Source organism: Bombus huntii, chromosome 9, assembly GCF_024542735.1.
Source record: "Bombus huntii isolate Logan2020A chromosome 9, iyBomHunt1.1, whole genome shotgun sequence".
NCBI classification, from domain to species: Eukaryota; Metazoa; Arthropoda; class Insecta; order Hymenoptera; family Apidae; genus Bombus; species Bombus huntii.
Genome location: NC_066246.1, coordinates 13,674,991 through 13,694,165, shown reverse-complemented (window position 1 = coordinate 13,694,165; position 19,175 = coordinate 13,674,991). Strand labels below are relative to the sequence as shown.

The following is a 19,175-nucleotide window of genomic DNA, read 5'->3' as shown; positions in this document are numbered from 1 at the left end:
CCCCCCTCCCATTTCTATTTCTAACGGCATGTGGTCCGACTCTGTTCTTTTTCCTACTTTCATGTCAATTATTTCTTCTGTCGCCTCCTGATTACGAATCATATAATCTATTACTGAGTTTCCTCTCTCCCCAATATATGTCCACTCCTCTCCTTCTTTATCTCTTCCATTGATTATCATCCAGCCTCTCTCTTCCAGGTACTTTAGCAGAGTTCTTCCTTCCATGTTTATTGTCTTGTCTTTTGATCGCCTGTTTTTTTCTTTCCCTAGATCCTCGTTTATCGGCCCTCCCTCTTTTCCCGTTCTTGCATTCCAGTCTCCGCCGATAATTATCACTTCCTCTTCTCTTTCGTCTACTCTTTCCGCTATTTCTTTCCATGTCCCTTTTGTGCCTTGATTATAAACCACCATTACTCTATACGTCTTATCATTGTATACTATTTTTCTTTCCACTATATGATCACTTATTTCTTTGTATTCTATTTCTCTCAGTTCCTTATTTATACCCGTTATTATTCCCCCCTTTACTCTTCCTTTTTTCCTTACTCTCATTGCTACTCTGCATTTCCAGTCGAATTCTTTGGGTAGTCTATATTTTAGTTTTTCCCAATTGTCTTCCTCTATCCATGTTTTCGTGAGTCCGATCACGTCGAATGTCTTCAAATATTCCCACACCTTAGGAAGTCCGAAATTTATATAAACATTGTTTATACGTGCCTTCGTTTATTAATTATTTTTGGCGGCAACATATTAGAGAAAATACTAATCCTGTCTACTTGAAAATTCCATGCAGTGCTTTTGTTATGGATTTTAATGAGTGAGCAGGTTTAATGTTTAATTTGCGATTTTTCTTACAGAACGTCGGATAGGATGGTTTACGTCTTGAAATGTCATAATCTTTTTCTTTGCGACTTGTACGAGGTAAGCTGCTGTTCAAGTATCGTTCGATTTGAGTATCCTTGTGCGTCTAAGAATCACCCCTTAAATCTTTTACACCTGTAGTCGAACACCGTGTTTATTGATGTCTCTAACATGAATTTGTTTTATTGTCTATGATTTTTTCATTAACTCACATATCGTTTTTCCTTCTTTTGCTTGTTTCGTGTTCGATATTTATTTGTTGTAGAGCCGATCTTGCAGGCCATTTAGTTCCAACATTTTTCGTATTGGATCTTAATATGAATCTTAATTCATTCTTGTTTTCTGGGATTTTCCTTTTTGTACTTGATGGGGTATCTTTTGCTTTAATGTATCTATCGTATTCTGAACTCTCAATACGTGTTTCTATTTGTGTGATTTTTAGCATTACTATTTTATCTAATTGCTAGTTGGTCTTTCTCCATTAATTTTAACTTATGTTAAATAGCAGATATTCGCTATTTGTCACATACTCTATGATTCGAGGCGAGAAAATCTAAGATATTTACGCGCATTTTCATACATTTTTGATTTGATAATTTTTCGATTAATTTTGGTATAAGTTATTACAAAGCATATGCGTGAGTATTTTTGTGTCATTTAACTTCTAATAGAACCAGTTGCAGTACTTATGAAACATTGAGATATTTTTACGAATAGAATTTTTTTGTAATTGAATCTGGGAGTCCCAAATTTCTGGTTATCATATTAGAAATTTTATAATAAACATGATAAATGAGATGTTTTTCAGAACAATTAGTAAGAGATGTTCCAAGTTTATTCCTTCGTTAGACATAATATTGTATATTTAACTACATTTTATTCGTTTCATTATTCTTTGTTAGCTTTCTATGTAAAATAACTTTACAAATTCTTTACATAAAATATGATTGATTATATTCAACACTTTTTGACGCTGTTATACTAATGTTATAATAGTAGTATAGCTGTAGTATCATATAATATATAATCCGTAGTATTAGTAATTTTAAGTATAGTACAGCGCAACTTATAAAAATTGCAAGAAATACTGTTAATAAAATTACACTTGGTAGATTTTGCATTCTTCTTTTTAGGATATAAAATGTCGTGTATATGTTTGTGTTTGGAGTTTCACACTCTGTGGTAATGGCAGCACTCCTGTAGAGAGATTGTGGCGCCTTCCATTATTCTTTTTGTATAACTGATGATGGGAGGCCGTTGTCCGTCATTCGTAATTCGCGATCGTATCAGTATCCGATTGGTAAGCTTGTGATCATGTATATTTAGGTATTATGTGTATTACTCATAACGTGCATTTCTTCTTATAAACTGTCAATAATATAAAACAAATTTAATCATTTCGGGTCAAGTTTCGAATTTTCAATATGTTACATAATATGGCATATATTTTCATATGTAAAATAATAGAAAATGGTATGTAGACAATCTCAGCAGTTGTTGGAATGCACCACATATGTGTGATGCATAAAAGGAAAAAAGATAGATGATATTTCTATTTTTCTGCTAATTGATAATATGAAAGTATGCTTTTATTGAATAAAAAAGTAAGAAGCATCCTAAAATATTTTTCATAACAACATACGTTACATTTTTATGTGTGCTACATTACATTACAGTTTATAAAGTCAATCGTGTGTGTGCAAGTGCGTGTTTTGGATATTTTTCATAATACAGCATTGCATGGCAAGAAACATTCTAATATTATCATTCGACCAAACGCACATACTGGTATATGATAGATTGCATACAACCATTCCTGTATAGTGCAAAACAAGAAAAATAAGTCTCATCCAACATTTTTGTATATGTATAGTGTATAATATTGTTGGTATTTGATTAAAAAATTCCATGTAAAATTGTCTGACCTAGAAAAGCAAGTCAAATTTTCTTGCTTGCATCGTATTCTACTCATCACGAGAACTAAGTACGTGAAAGGAATCGTAAGTTGCAATTTAACCGTTGTCTTGGAAAATGATATTAAAATTGCATTGACATTTTTTACAATATGTCCGTAGAGATATAGAGAATAGATATAGAAAATAAATATCGGAATATTAATGAGGATTCAGGAAATTATTTCATTGCACGTAAAATAGACGATCCCAAATGAAATAAAGCATCTAACTCCCTGCTTTAAAAATATTACAAAATTACTTTTACTGATATGTATGGTAGTTATAGAAAAAAAGCATAATTTATTAAAATGCCTCCTGGACCAATTCCTTTTTAGGCATGATCAATTTAATAGTTTCTTATATGGAATAACGAATAGCATATCTCGACCAACTCGAAAATATATAATACTATTTAAAGAAAATGTAGTTGTAGCTTTTATGTGTCTTCTACGTGTCCACCCAAGCAAAGACTAATAACACCGAATTCTCTTTTACGCTATTTATTAGCGCTTTCGCTAGCTCATTGCTCTCATGAAGTATTGTAATAATAATTTTGTAATATTTTAAAATCATGCAGTTAGGTATATCACTCTATTTAGGATCGTCCATTCACGAACTAAGATATAATTTCCTGTTTCCCCATTAATATCCCCATTAATACTTTCTATTTGATTGTGAAATATAAACATGTCGTAAATAATTGTTTCGACCGTTCGCGGAGAGACGCGATCGCGAGATAGCACGCCAACGAGAGTTGTAAGTTCCCGTTACGATTAAGTAATCGACGCCACGAACTGATCGATTCCCTTATTTCGATTATGATAATAAGGGTAGTTAAATGAAATTCCACAGAATTAACACAACTAAATTAACGTTTATTTTAACAACTTATTAACTAGGAAGACATAAATGGAACAAAAAAAATGTAACTGCGTTTTTTGGTTGATAAGTAATGCGCGATATATGAGATGTGTTGACGATTCGACTTCTCGGAAAGTTCTGCGCGCCTTTCGATTTTTTCCGTTTTTTCTGGAAGGCGACCCCCACTACGTTCGGATCACGCCACATTCGCGAGGTAAAATAACGGCCACGAGTCGACGTTTCTGGAGATCGCCCTGCTTAATGAACCATGCGCTTGCCACTACAATGTTTGTTTGCCGGGCAGCCGCGACGATCCGTCTGCAACATTATAGTGCCGCGATCGACAGTTAAGAATATGACCTATGGTAGGCCGCATGGCGTAACAATAATGTCAATGCAAATGTAATGAAATGTTAAAACCATTTTCTAAGGGAATAGTTGTATTGCGACCTATGCTTCCTATTGCAAGGTTGGTGTTTGCGATGAGTAGAATACAATGCAAACAAGAAAATTTGACCCTCATTTTCGAAGTCAAAAGCAACTTTGCACGGACTTTTTTCTTTGTCTTATTATGTAGTCTCAAAAACGACGTTCGTATACTTATAAATGACAAGTATTAAGACTATTTACGGATACGGAAGAACTTACACTGTCAATACGACTAATAATGATAAAAGATAATAAAATTCGGTTAGTTTATAGAAATTTTGTTGAGACGGTTTTAATCTCTTTGTTTGCACGCGTGAAAAATAAAAAGAATGAGCCCGCGTTTTCAAGAACGATCTTGAAGAGAATAAAAAATGTTTAAAAGAGGGAAATATGAAGAGAAACTTTAAGAACATAGTAATGTTTATAAAAACAAAAATATATTTTTTATGTAAATTAAACAATTTACATCAACATCCTAATGAATATTAAGGTATTTGATTTTTATTGAAATGTCGATTTCAAAGAGGACTAAACTTCAAGTTCGAATTATTTATTATTTATTATATATCCGATATATTCGGAGTAGTTAAATCTCTGACCAGCTCAGAAACTTCATTTAGCGTTTGTACAATTTTGACGTCGTTTTTAGGGTGTTACATTAAATAACATTCTGTAAGATTAACGAAATACCACCTTTCTCATTAGTCACGCCCAAAACATATATTAACGACCAACGTAAAAAACCATCGTGTGATCGCGGAAACTCGGTAAGGTTCATGAATCCTCAAGCGTCAAGTTCAGAATTCAACTATAAAGTGTACAGTATGAGTCAATAAGAACTATTATTTGAAATAGCTCATAACTCAAGGTTTGAATGGATGTTGCATTTGAAGGGATTCATTGAATGGATGGACTTTATTTTCTTTATATCTTATGTTTCCTGAGATATTAAGATGACCTTGATTTTTTCGAAGTGAATGTAAATGAAAAACGAATCTAACGATTAATAATAAAGCGATCTTGAGTTAATCTTGAATCTTAAAAACAGACAAAATTGAATGTGATCGTATCACTTACTTGTAATATTTTTATTCAGAGTTTTTGTCGTTTACTTGTTTATATTTCTCTGAACGCTGTCGGAATGAATTACGAATTACTCCAAGCGTGTCTGACATAATTTCCTAGCATCATAGTATGATTACAGATGTAGTAGTGTAACCGAATATATACGGGGTGTATAAGAGATAGGCGTAAAAACCACCACAGCGAATACGTTGGATCACTCTAAAAAAAAGTCCGTGCAAAATAGATCTTATCCTTGAGAGTTACAGTTAAATATTTTTGTATTATGTTATATTCTACTGATTATGGCAACGAAAAGTCTCAAAGGAATCATGATTTCTTGTCATGATCATGCGCAACATAACCACTTTCTTAGAAAATGACGTTAAAATTCCACTAGTTTTTGGATATTGTTTACAATGTAGTGTTGCTGTGCATTTAGATGCAGAGTAAATAGGATCTATTATCGTACGTAGATAACCCTGATACATTTTTAGATTGGGACTCGCGTTTCTACGTATTCCAGCAAAAATTCTCCCCGAGACTACGCGTTGATTTTAAAGAATATTCAGTTCGATATTTTAATAATTCAACTCAGTTTTAAGCTTTATATAACCACGATATGAAAGTATATTATGCATAAAATCAAATGTGGGATAATGAATTCAATGTTTCAGGATTATTTCACAAACATATTTCACAGAAAATTATACTTTATTTAAAACATAATTTATTATAGATTATGACAAGGGAAGACAATAGTAGAAAATTTGAAATTACACGCTGTTTATCTTTGAAAAAATCGATTCCTTTTGCATCCTTTTTTTTCAAAAAATGTGTGCAAAATCCTATGACTGGATTCCGAAAGTTAACTAGAATATCCCAATAAATAAGTATACAGGATGTTTGAGGTGGTAGAAAAATTTAGAATTGATTCTTCTAGCTAAAATCAGATGAAAATCAAGAACAAAAAGATTGCGTTTCTAGTTTTATTTTTTAGTTATTGACAATTAAAAATCAGCCGAAATATCCCTGTACGTGGGCAAATTTCTTTACACGAATGAAAGTACATCAGCCTGAGTAGCGGGGTGTACAGTGATCCTCCAATAGAACGATACACGGGCAGCAGCTTATTTTGTACAAGCGGTAACGTTGAAGATTATGACATTCGAAAACATAAATCATCCTGCACGGCGTTTTGTAAGAAAAATGGTAGATTAAACACTAAGCCTGCCTACTCATTGAAATTAATAACAGCATAACGAAAATCGCCTCATGAAATTTTCGAATAAAGAGGATAAATATTGCCTCTAATCTTTTGCCTGTGATTGTGTAATTGGATTGATGATGTTTATTGAATCGTGTAAATGGTACCTGTATGTAATTTTATTTATTAATTATTTATGGAGGCAAATGATTAGAGGAAATATTAATCCTCACTACTCGAAGATTCCATGAGGCAGTGCATCTCGCTACTTAGGCCGACCTACTTTCGTTCATGTAAGTAGGTATACTCACGCACAGGAATATTTCAGCTGATTTTTAATTGTCAATAACTAAAAAACAAAGCCCAAAATGCAATTTTTTATTTTTGATTCTCATCCTATTTTAGGATCAAAAGTCGCCCTTTAAATTTTTTTCACCTGTAGCCGAACATTTTATATACTTGTAAAATATTTGCTTCTAGAATATTTACTAACAATTGATTGTTGTTAAAAAGACTATTAATTTTTATTAAATAGAAACGTTTGTAGAATAAAAATGCTATTGTTTTTAGGAAATGGACATGCTTTTTATCATTTTTATTGAGTGAAGATGTATCTTTAAAATAAAAGCATTTAATAAATACTAATTCGGCCGTCACAGTCGGACCTTATTACGTTTGCGATTAGACTGCTTCCCAATCTATCGATCGTCAAACGTGATTGACAAAGATGGGAAACGGGCAATAAACGTCACCCATGTGAGTCGACATCAAAGTTGCTTCAGACTTATCCGTGTACGGCAACACGGCCAAGGAAATAACATCTTTAATTAATGGGGAAGCGGAGGATCTGGGTTCGAATCGTTCCAGCAACTGGATCGGTTGAATATTTTTCACCCTACGAATTGCAGGAGTTGTAGAATCGGGATTCGAATGCGGATATTTCGCTTGCCGGGCAAGTGCTTTCTCAATTAAGGAGGTGTCCTAAATTAGAATGTTCTAAAACAGCGTCTTTTTGCGATTTTTTTTAGAAGAGAAAGAAAGAAATGAAGTTACTGAATTTTGAGGTATGGTTTTACATATATTTAACGAATCCAAAAAATTTTTTTACAGTAAAAAAAAATTATAACGGATTTCTAAGCCTATTTCATCGGCGTGAAAGATCCACCTCGTAATTCTTGACTGAAACGAAAAACCAAAAAAGGATTAAATTCCTATATATTTTTCTTCTCGATGAACTAAAAAAAAGGCAGAAAATAGTGTGAAATTAAAAATTTTGGCGGGTTTAAAGAAAAAATATGTTTTATAAAAAGAAAAAATAAACTTTAAGGTGCTTTAACAATTATTTAAATAAACTTTTTGACGAACATTTTAGTTCATCGAGAAGAAAAGTATATAATAATTTAATCCTCTTTTGGTTTTTTGTTGTCTCTATTAATAGTTTTTTGTAGTCTATGGTTTTCTTCGGTGGAATCTTGCGTTTCAGTTGCATCCAGTCCAGATAATGATTGTCTGAAACGAACAACTTAGTAATCGTTCTTTCCAAATTATTTATAAATTATTAGTACATTTATAATCGCTATATTTAAACTAAATTCAAATCTCACTTTGTGGTATTATGTTATTGTTTTTGTCAGTGGTGAAAGGTAGCTTATCGTTTGATCAGATATATCAATTCCCTATTTAGTAGCATTATATGTGAGAACCATTTTTGGCCTTTTATTTGCTCATTATTTCGGTGCTTCTTTTCTGTCTTAACTAATGACAAATCGTGTTTAATCGAAAGCCTTTTAATAGGGCATTTATCTATTCTCTTTACTATTATTGCCAACATTTAGATAGTTCTTCAGTTTTGCATGTACTGTTTCTTTTGGATTATCTTTTTGATTTTTTCATTATATTCTTACAAGATGTGTTTGTGTTTCAAATAATATCTCTGCCAATGAAAAACTGAAGTATAGAAATTATCTGTGGTAATAGTGCGTTTATTATATAAATATTTATCAGTCAGATGTAATACTATTTTTTTGTGTGTGTTGTGTGCCATTTCTTCGGTTGATATTCCTTGCAGGCAACCATTCCTTCCAGTGTACACATAATTAGTATATGTATAACCTTTCAGATCACACAATTTATAAATTTTTGTTAAGGTAAAGAAAGGATTCGGAAATACAAATAGTTTACTTTATTTTACACACAACAGCTATACATATATATTACACTCTGAAGACCTCGATAACCTTGTTGCACGCACGCTTGTTCTCAACCGACTCTTCCAGATTCTTCTAACATCTGGCAACAGTCTTTTGTCTCCCCTAAGACCTGGACGCCCTCTAACGCTTACACACACATTCACATGTACAATGTAAATGTATCATCTACCCAACAATTTTTACATCATATTTTTTTATTTTTAATACGATTATATAGTCGGAACATTAGGGGATCATGCCAGGGAAGCGTACTCTCATCAATTACTATCGTTTCTCTAGAAACCTCTGCTGCTACAAAATTATTTTCTAGCATTTGAAGCGAGTCTCGAATTTTAGCTAATCGATCTGCTCCAGCGGGTTTCAATAGTAATTGGAATCTATTATGTAATATAATTCGGAAATAAAATTGTTCTTATAAAATTTCTTTTTGCTCCAATATAAACTAATGAGAGGATGAGTTGGATCAGTTTTTTGTCAACTTTCGTACGAGATGATCTACTTACTCTTGTATTTAGAATCACATATTCAGCATTAAAATTTGTGTGGTTTACAATTGAATCATAAATATAATGATATTTATGGTTACTAACGATTAACCATCTGACTAAATATATCTATTGGTTGTTTGAACTATGACTGCCGCATATTACTTGTTGCAGATATGTCGAAAACATCAATAAATGGAAATATTTTATGATGTGCTCCACTTACAGTGTACTAGGAAATAGTAACTGGCACTAGAATGTTATTTTCATTTTTATCATCCAAGATTTCATTACAGTTATCTAGAAGCTCATGATCAGAATTTATACTTCCATTTGCATCGAACATGTTTGATTTATTAGAACTATTACCGCATAAAATATTTTCATCCATAGACTTACAAACGCGAAAGGCTAATTCATTAGATGTTAAATTCAAAAGGCTAATTCATTAGATGTTAATTTCTTACTACACACAATATTGATATAATACTAGCGTCTGAGACATATATGATAGAGAAGCATTATACTTATTATTATTATTATTATTATTATTATTATTATTATTATTATTCTTATTGCTTAGTCCGTGCCTTTCGGCTTTGGACGAACTTTCGGTTTTACATCTCTTATGTCTATTTCTCTTCTTATATGTCTACCTCCCCTCTTTTCCACTCTATTCTATTGCACTAGCTTGCTTATTCTACCTCTAAAAACTAAAAATTGGGAACTATAAATTAGCAACTAATGACTAAAAATCTATTGCAACTTTGGGCTTTAGCCTCCTTGCTGTGTCTCCTTCTTGTCGTTTGCCCTTCTCTTCTCTATTATTGCTTTCAGTTCTGTTAAACATTCTCTAGTCTCATTTAGCGTTTTTCCTATGCCCTTTGGTCCTGCCGTTATTTCACATTCTTCTATTACATGTCTTAGGGCTTCTTCTTTCCTTCTGCATAGTCTGCATCTTTTTCCCCCTCTTCTTTCCAGTATTCCCTTGCTTTGGTCCCGTTTCCGCATCTGAATCTTGCCAGTATTCTTCTGTCCTTCCACTTCATCCTACCTTCTAAGTACTTTGGTAATTTTTCTTTGATCATGTTTCTGTAGTGTATATTATACTTGGATTGGAAAGCATTATATTAATATTACTCTATACTATGCTATACGAAACATCCAACAGGTGAAATACACAGTGGTATGACAATGGTCATAAAAAATATTAAGCATCACTTGCATAACGCAACTAGCTTCACTAGGCTGGTATTTAGTAATAGCAAACAAAAATTCGTTTAGAGCTTTTTAGACCTATCCCTTTAAATTGTTGGAGAAAATGGTATGTGTAAAATTTCAGTAATTGGACAACGGGAACTTGTGTAGTCTATGATAAAAAAAAAACATTATTTGAGAAGTATTAAAGAATATTTTGAAATAAAACCAATAAAGGTAAAATACTATAGATGTATAATAATAATATTTAAGTTTTATTTAGCATCAAGTTTAGCATATAACACAGCATCTGAGTAACGCTATTATTCCGTAATCCTATATGATTTATATTGTTGATCAATATCTTAATATGTTTTTATTTATGTTTTTATCAGTATCTTTACTTAGATTTTATCAATATCTTCATTTATAAAATTTCTGTAAAAATCTTGAATCTTTCCGTGGTACTGTTTGATTAATATGATGTGCAGTCACAAAAATGTCAGAACTTTAAATGAAATGCGGCATGGGTTCCCATTGTCTAGACACTCTGGAATTAAGGCACATATCATTTTCCCACCAAGTATCACAATTTAGGAGGGGAAGGCAAATAAATATTAGAAATCGAAAAAGAAAGACCACTCTGCCCTAGTGGTCGGTTGCCTGGTGTAGATGAACGGTTTGCGCCAGTGTCACGTCGGAGACACAATAAATCATGAAACCGATAGATCACCGGAGATCTTGTCCCGTAAAATTGATACTTGGATTGTAAGAGAAGAGAAAGCTGAGTCGTAACCCAACTATTAATTTTCTTTTATCGAACTTTATTATAATTTTAGCACTTACAATAACAGAATAACACTGAACAGGAGAAAGGAGTCGGAGTTCTTGTACAAGAACAGCGACTAGAACAAAAACTCCCCGAGCTGGGTGAAGTCTCGGCTTATATACGTTTTGGTTTGAGGATGTTGAGGGGCTCGATGTAGGTTATGATGTAGAAAAGTGTCCGAAGGTCGGGAGTCGATGCCTTATCTGTGATGTGGACTAAGGTGTGTCATAGCTTCTGTGTAGGTGGTGATGTGTCCAAAGGAGTCCGAAGTTCGGGGGTCGATGTCTTATCTGTGATGTAGGTTGAGATGTGATTGATGTTACAATTTCCTCGCGTCACAGTTCGAACGTTTCACGAATAAGGCGAAGAAATTGAACTTTATATATGATAATAGAGTTTATTATCCAAATCCAACAGAGTGGCGGTTCAAAGTGTTACAGAATGATTGAAAGTATTACAAGAGACTGAGTCAAAATATTTTAACAGACTGATTCGAGCGCTTATTGCTTATTATTTGGAGGATTTTTATACTGTGATTTTAGTCCCTTTGGATCTCAGAGGCGCCTATTCCGTCACTATTTGGTTATTGTTTTGATGGCTGTTGTATGCAGGATGTCTAATCTGTCGTATTACTATTTCTAAGCAGTGGTCTTCTTGAGCGTGTGACACCAGCAAACGGAACAATTTACTGCTGTGTTTACGTCCTCAATTTTTTTTTGCAACTCACACGAATGTTTTGCATTAATTTATTGCCGCATTTTGTGTCCATTTTCATGTCGTATATTTGCTCAGTTCCAGTTTAGTCATGGATGTGGTAACCCATTATCAAAATCATAAAAAATGTATTTGCCTTATATCCATATTATATTATTTAATACTGTATCAATTTACCATAAAAAGGATGTCAATTTTTTCAAAGGAGAAAGCATTTACTTACATATTTATTGATTTAAGAGAAATTATTTAATTATTTTCGTATGGCCGTAAAATCTTTTGATGAATTAAGTGCAAAACTTAATGAAAGTTTGATGTAGCATCCAATAAAATCGAAACCGTTCCTATGAAATGAGTTATATGTATAAAATAATGTACTGCTTCACAAGACATGTTCAGCGTTCCGTTTGCGATCCAGCAGTACGAAGTTTTAACACTAGGTTTACGGACGTTTCGTATATACCTATCTCTACGAGCACCCGTCAAATTGATGGGTAAACGAAAATACGCATTTTTCTTTAAAAAAATAGATTTATTCAAATTAAGTCCGAAAGAAGCAATATTAGGCTTCACATTTAAATAAATTATTAATAAATAAAAAGTCTTTTTTTTAAATTATCACTAAAAAAATAACAATAACATTAACACTATGTTTACGGGACCCGCCAATTTGACGGAATTCGAACTTCGAAATGAAATATCTCAAGAACCATAGCATTAATTTTAACCATTTTGCATTGTAAATTAATCATTTCATCTGAAGAATTTATGCACAAAATTATCTTTTCCTAGGCTTTCTAATTTTTGAAAATTGTATGTAGTATATCTATCTCTATGAACCCCGTCAAATTGACGGGCTAACTGATTTCATAAACAAACTGTTTTTCAAAGACAGTGTGCAAAAGTTTCAGTTATTGTAGACATTTCCTGTTATTGTCTCGCTTATTGTAAGTATTTACAATAGGATAATTGAATTTGGGCACAGTATTTTCTTTTTTTTTGACCAATCCCCCTTTTCTAGCAATCACGAGTAAATTCAGGAGATATAATAAAATATTGAATAAAATTGTCAACATGAATGAAGATTGTTCTGAAGATATCTCCGTAGAAGATCAATATGAATGAAGATCGACCAAAGCAAAGTTGAGAGTGAAAGTTCTGAATACACTGAAAGTGGAGAGACAGAAGGATCTTCGGATAGTGAAGAGGAAAACTTCTTGAAAGTGTGTCGTAACAAGAAAAGGATGCGTATTTTTTCTAGTTCTGACTCCGACGATGAAAGGGCGAACATTCCAAGCACGTCCCAAAATGTAATGGGTGAAACTGAAATTGCAATTGATGGGACACTGTGGATAAAACTGAAGGCAGGCTGATCTAGGGGTAGAACGCCCGTTCGTATGTTATTCAAGGATATCTCAGGGCCTACTGGCTATGCTAAGAGAAATATTATGCCGGGTTGTATAACTAGTGCTTTCGAATTGATAATTGACAGACACATAATGGAACACATAAAAGATTGCACTGAAACCGAGGCGCATCGAGTTTTGAAAAAAGACGGACAATCACAGTTGCTAAGTTACGTAGTTTTCTAGGAATTCTATATGCCCGGAGCGCATATGAAGCGAGATCATTGAAAGCCTCCGAAAGATCACAAACAGATAAATTTGCGCTGATATCCGAAATATGAAACAGATTTATAAGTAATAGCCAGGCTTGTTACAAGCCATATGAAAATATCTCAATAGCCCGATTTACGCAATATATGCCGAATAAGCCTCATAAATTTGGCATTAAGTTTTGGTTTGGAGTTACCGTCCAAACAAAATATTTTGAATGGTTTCCCTTATATGAAGAAAGATGAAACTCGATGCTCAAAGGAGAAAAGGACAAGATGACTGTTTTCCTCAAATTTATATAAATCAGAAAACTGCACGCTTACTGTGTATAAAAGTAAACCTAACGTAAAAGTCCTCCTTCTAAGCACCACACATACAGGTATGCAAGTGGAAGACAATTATAAACGTGTTCCAGAAAACATTGCTTTTTATAACAAAACAAAGTTTGATGTGGACGTCGTTGACCAGATGACACGCAAATATAGTGTGAAAGCAGGGAGTTTTCGTGGCCCCTTTAAGTTTTTTTTCAATATTTTAGATTTAGCAGCAATAAACGAGTGGATATTATGTAAAGAGTGCAACAGATCGAAAATATACAGAAAGGAATTCATATTTTGTTTAGCCGAGGAATTAGCTGGAGAAAACAAGGAGAACATTTGCCAAAGATCAGAAACGTCAACGTCAGAAATGCGAAAAAGTTGCTAAGTGGGTTATTGCAAAAAAATAGAGGTAATAATTATTCTATATATTGCAAAAGATGCGGAAAATGCACAAACAACATTCAGTATATTTGCAAAAAATGTGCTCAATAGATATGATTACCCTGTACCGTTAATGTTATTGTTATTTTTTTTGTGATAATTTAAAAAAAAGACTTTATTTATTAATAATTTATTTAAATGTGAAGCCAAATATTATTCCTTTCAAACTTAATTTGAATAAATCGATTTTTTTAAAGAAAAATGCCTATTTTCGTTTACCCGTCAATTTGACGGGTCCCGTAAACCTAGTGTTAATGGACAGAGATTTATTGCATAATTACCACTCAAAGGCGCGTCTAGTGTATTTCTTCATAGAGATTTATGTTGTTCTTTAACGCAGCAACAAATTGCCGCGACGGTGACGGTGGCGTAAATAGATCGCCAGCATAGCGCCTTCTTCAAGTAACAACTGTAATAATCAAAATAAATAATAATATGCCTAACACGGCAGTCATTCACAATTTACCAAAATTCTACATATGACAGGAGTACTCCCTTTGTTGGCGTACCATTCATGATAAGCGGTGACTATAATCCAATAGCCCCTATTGGGGATACATAGTCATTAATCGGAGACATAATTGTCTTCAACAAGCCATTCATTACTTATCTATAGATATTATATGAACAACAGAGCTTGCTTGTTGGAGCAAAATATAAGAAAAAGAAATCTGGACTTCTCAACTTCGCTGGTTGTAAAAGTATTAAAAACTATTAACAAGCTGTATCTTCCAATCATGAAAATCGTGCTTAGACTTCTATCAAAACAAAATTTATTCACAATATTTCAGTATAGTATTTTCATTCGAAACGATTATGGAATTGTAGAAAGGTTGTCAAAATAAAAATGGATAATGTTATCGGCTGAAATTTATTAATATATAAGTATTAAGAAATTTAATTTGGATATAAGAAATGAAGGACGATCAATTGAAAATTATCTACAGGATGTTGCCTGCAAGATAGGTGAGGAAATAATAAAATTGCTTAAAAGATTAAACTTAAGAGATTGCTACATGGTAGGAAATTTTAAGAATGCAAGACCGAAAAGTGGATATAGCTTCTGACATATGAAAATGGAGAAGGATCAATGCCAAGAAGTGTGCGGAAGAATCAAAAGCAATAAAAAAGATATAGATGAAACGCATGCAACATTACATAATATACTGAGATGTCAAAATTGTAACAAAGCTGATGTGATAGACTGGTTAAAATTTGATAAGAAATATAATTAGTGGGACAGAAGCGTATGCTAGTGAAATTTTTCAAAATGTTATATTCAAAACAGTCACGGTTTGGTTCAGCATAAAAACGAACTGAAAATTTTTCTAAACCTGCCAAAAAATAGATATAATGCTTATTTCCGAAACTCATTTTACGGACAAAAATTACTTTAAAGTCAACGATTACAATATTTATCACATTCAACACTCCTGCGGCAGAGCACATGGCGGATCAGGTATTATTATAATATACAAAATTCATACGATGATCCATACAAAAAGGATCATCTCCAAGCAACTAACATTATGATTCAAGATTGGCATAGTCCGTTTGCAATATCTGTTATATTGTCCTCCAAGGTACAGCCTACCAAAAGAGGATGTTGATCAGTTTTTGGAAATCCTGGGTCACAGGTTTATAACAGGAGGCGACTTTAATGCTAAACACACTCACTTGGCTAGTAGTAACATCACTCCAAAAGGTAGATCATTATACAAAAGTATTTTGTCGAGTAAATTAAATTGCATTAGTACAGGTGAGCTCACGTACTGGTCTACGGACACAAACAAATTATCCGACTTACTGGACTTCTTCATAACCAAAAATGTTTCTCCGAGGTATATTCAAGTGAATTCTTCTCTAGAATTGTCCTCAGATCACTTACCAGTTATTGCAATAGTCAGCTCTATGATTATTGAAAATCAATTTGCTATTTCAATCTATAACAAACTAAGTAATTGGTCTCACTTTAAGGAATCCTTCAACATTTCAACATCAACACTAGTACCATTAAAAACGAAAGAAAATATAAATGCAGCAGTTGAATATCTGACAAACGACGTAATAAATGTGGCTCACTTCTCTATCGCTAAGCTGGAGTATATCAGTTCGCTGTGGAGTGCCGAAGCGTGCAGACGTGTCTCTAGTGCCCAGTGTAATCTGAAAACAACACGTGTCGCCCAACCGTCGAAAGTGAACACAGCCAAGTGTTTCCTACCCTTTACGGAGAAGAAAATCCCACGCACCTAACCCCAACCCGAATACTAGCCTCATAGCCTCACGACTAGTTATTCACTTTGAATTAACTAGCTCGATGATGGCCCAGCAATCGCGACCAAGCTCTCCGGAGCAGACTCGCAACTACCCCGCGCTACCTCCCCCGTGGCAGAAGTGTAGCAGAACTCTCCACACCAACGACGCTAATATTACAAAGAAACGGAAAATAGAAACATCAAAACCAGACACGATCGACACCCGGAACGAACAATCAACGATACAAATAAACACCCACAACAAGTTCGCCGTACTGCAATCCACTAACGACGCCATGGAAATCGCAGACCCGCCGCCAAACCAACAATCACAGAGAATCCCCCCTCCCCCACCTTTGTGGATGACGTCATCGACATACAAACAATGATCAAGTCCTTAGAGAGAGATATCTCCAAGGACGACTACAACCTGAAGATCAACAACAACAAAGTAAAAATTCTGCCGACAACCCCCGACGCATACAGAAAAATCACCAAACTGCTTAAGACATTGAACGCCAACTTTCACACGTACCAACTTAAACAAGAAAGACCTTTCCGAGTGGTCCTACGCAACATCCACCACTCAGCAGACATAGACGAACTCAAATACGAACTCTCAAAACTCGGCCACGAAGTCATCAACGTAAGTAATATAAGGCATAGAGTCTCGAAAGACCCGTTATCCTTATTTTTCATAGGCATAAAACAAAAGCCTAACAATAAGGAAATCTGCAATATCAGTCGCCTAATGAAATCAATAGTAAAATTCGAACCACCGCTTGTGAAAAAAGAAATAGTGCAATGCAAAAGGTGCCAAAGGTACGGTCATACGCAAAAATACTGCAACCATACTTTCCGCTGCGTTAAATGTGCAGGAACTCACTCCACTGACCAGTGCGCTAAATCACCGGAAACCCCAGCGAAATGCATCCACTGTCAAGGTGACCATCCTGCCAACTATAAAGGCTGCTCAGCCTATAAAACTCTATACACAAACAGGTACCCTGAACTCAGAGCAAAAGAGGTAACCAACCAAACACCCAGCCCGCCGAAATTCACGACTACCCCAATCCCCTCAACCAACCAAACACCCAGTCCTACCAAATTCATCACCACCTCAACCTCCTATGCCCAAGCAGTACAAGGCATCCAAAATAACCCGAATAGCCAAAGGGATCTTTCCCAAAATAGTGTCCTCAACCCACCTAACACAGACAACTTCTCTAGGCTTTGAAAGCTAATAGAGAAACAATCAGAGCAAATAAATAATTTGCTATCGCTACTAACACTCATCATGGATAAATTAATACGCCCCGACGCAAAATAAAACCAAGGCGCATAGCTCTCTGGAACGCCAACGGTCTAGCGCAACACAAACTTGAACTAGAACTCTTCCTAAAACACCAGCAAATCGACGTAATGCTCGTATCGGAAACCCACTTCGCCGACAAAAACTACCTGAAAATAAATGGTTACAAATTCTACCATACCCAACACCCCAGCGGAAAGGCCCACGGTGGCACCGGAATAATAATCAAAACAAGTATTAAGCACTACGAACTTCCATCATTCCAGAAAGACTACCTCCAAGCAACAAACGTAGCAATAGGAGACTGTCATGGCACAATCACCACTTCAGCAGTATACTGCCCTCCCAGACACTCCATCGCCAAAGAAGACTTTGATAACTTCCTGGACACCCTGGACAATAGATTCATAGCTGGAGGAGACTATAACGCCAAGCACATCTAATGGGGCAGCAGACTGGTTACAGCAAGAGGCAAAAACCACTTAAACAGCATAATAAACAACAACCTCAACTACCTCACCACATACGAACCCATATACTGGCCCACTGACATCAACAAAATACCCGACCTTCTCGACTTCTTCGTAACTAAAAATATCTCATCAAGACACGTCCAAATCAACTCCTCGGCTGATCTCTCCTCTTATCATTCCCCCGTGATAGCAACAGTCAGTTCAACAATTATCGAGAATACACCTAATGGCTCCATTCACAACCAACACACCAACTGGTAGCTCTTTAGAGAAGTCTTTAGACACTCAACTTCAGCCTTAACTCCACTGAAAACCAAGGAAGAAATCGAAGCAGCCACGGAATACTTAAACACGAGCATAATAAACGCCATCCGCCTCTCCACACCGACAAAGACGTCTATCAGCAAACAAGAATATCCCCAATACATACTAAAAAAAATCAGAAAAACGTAGACTAAGAAGAGTATGGCAGACCCATGAACACCGGATGACAAACGCAAACTAAACAACGCAATTAGAAAGCTATCCAAAACCATAAAAAATTATAAAAACGACTGTTTCCAAAAATACCTCGCCAGCTTATCCCCCACAGCCGACTCCAACTACTCACTATGGAAGGCCTTCAGGAAACTCACACGCCTCCCACAAATAATCCCACCAATCCGCCGTCCGCAAGGTGGATGGGCGCGAAGCCCTATAGAAAAAGCCGACCTGTTTGCTAATTACTTGTCTAAAGTATTCAAACCCCATTCCCCCAAAGCTGCCGCGGAAGTTACTGAATACTTGCACACCCCCTTCCAAATGTCCCCTCCTATCGAACCCTTCACTTCTGCAGAGACTATAGAAACAATCAGTCGCCTAAACCCCAAGAAAGCAGCAGGGCACGACCTAATAGGCAACAAAGCAATCAAGGAACTTCCCATAAAAGGGATCGCACTCATCACATCG

The 19,175-nt window shown here is 34.8% G+C and overlaps 1 protein-coding gene and 1 long non-coding RNA gene across 4 annotated transcripts in view; both read left to right on the top strand.

Annotated features, from left to right (window-relative positions):
• The window catches only part of LOC126869330 (uncharacterized), an 83,860-nt gene that overhangs the window by 34,446 nt on the left and 30,239 nt on the right, over nt 1-19,175 (top strand). The window lies entirely within an intron of this gene.
• LOC126869338 (uncharacterized) lies at nt 10,394-17,914 on the top strand. Its single transcript, XR_007690898.1, has 2 exons — nt 10,394-15,646; nt 15,771-17,914. It is a non-coding gene; the product is annotated as an uncharacterized LOC126869338 (long non-coding RNA).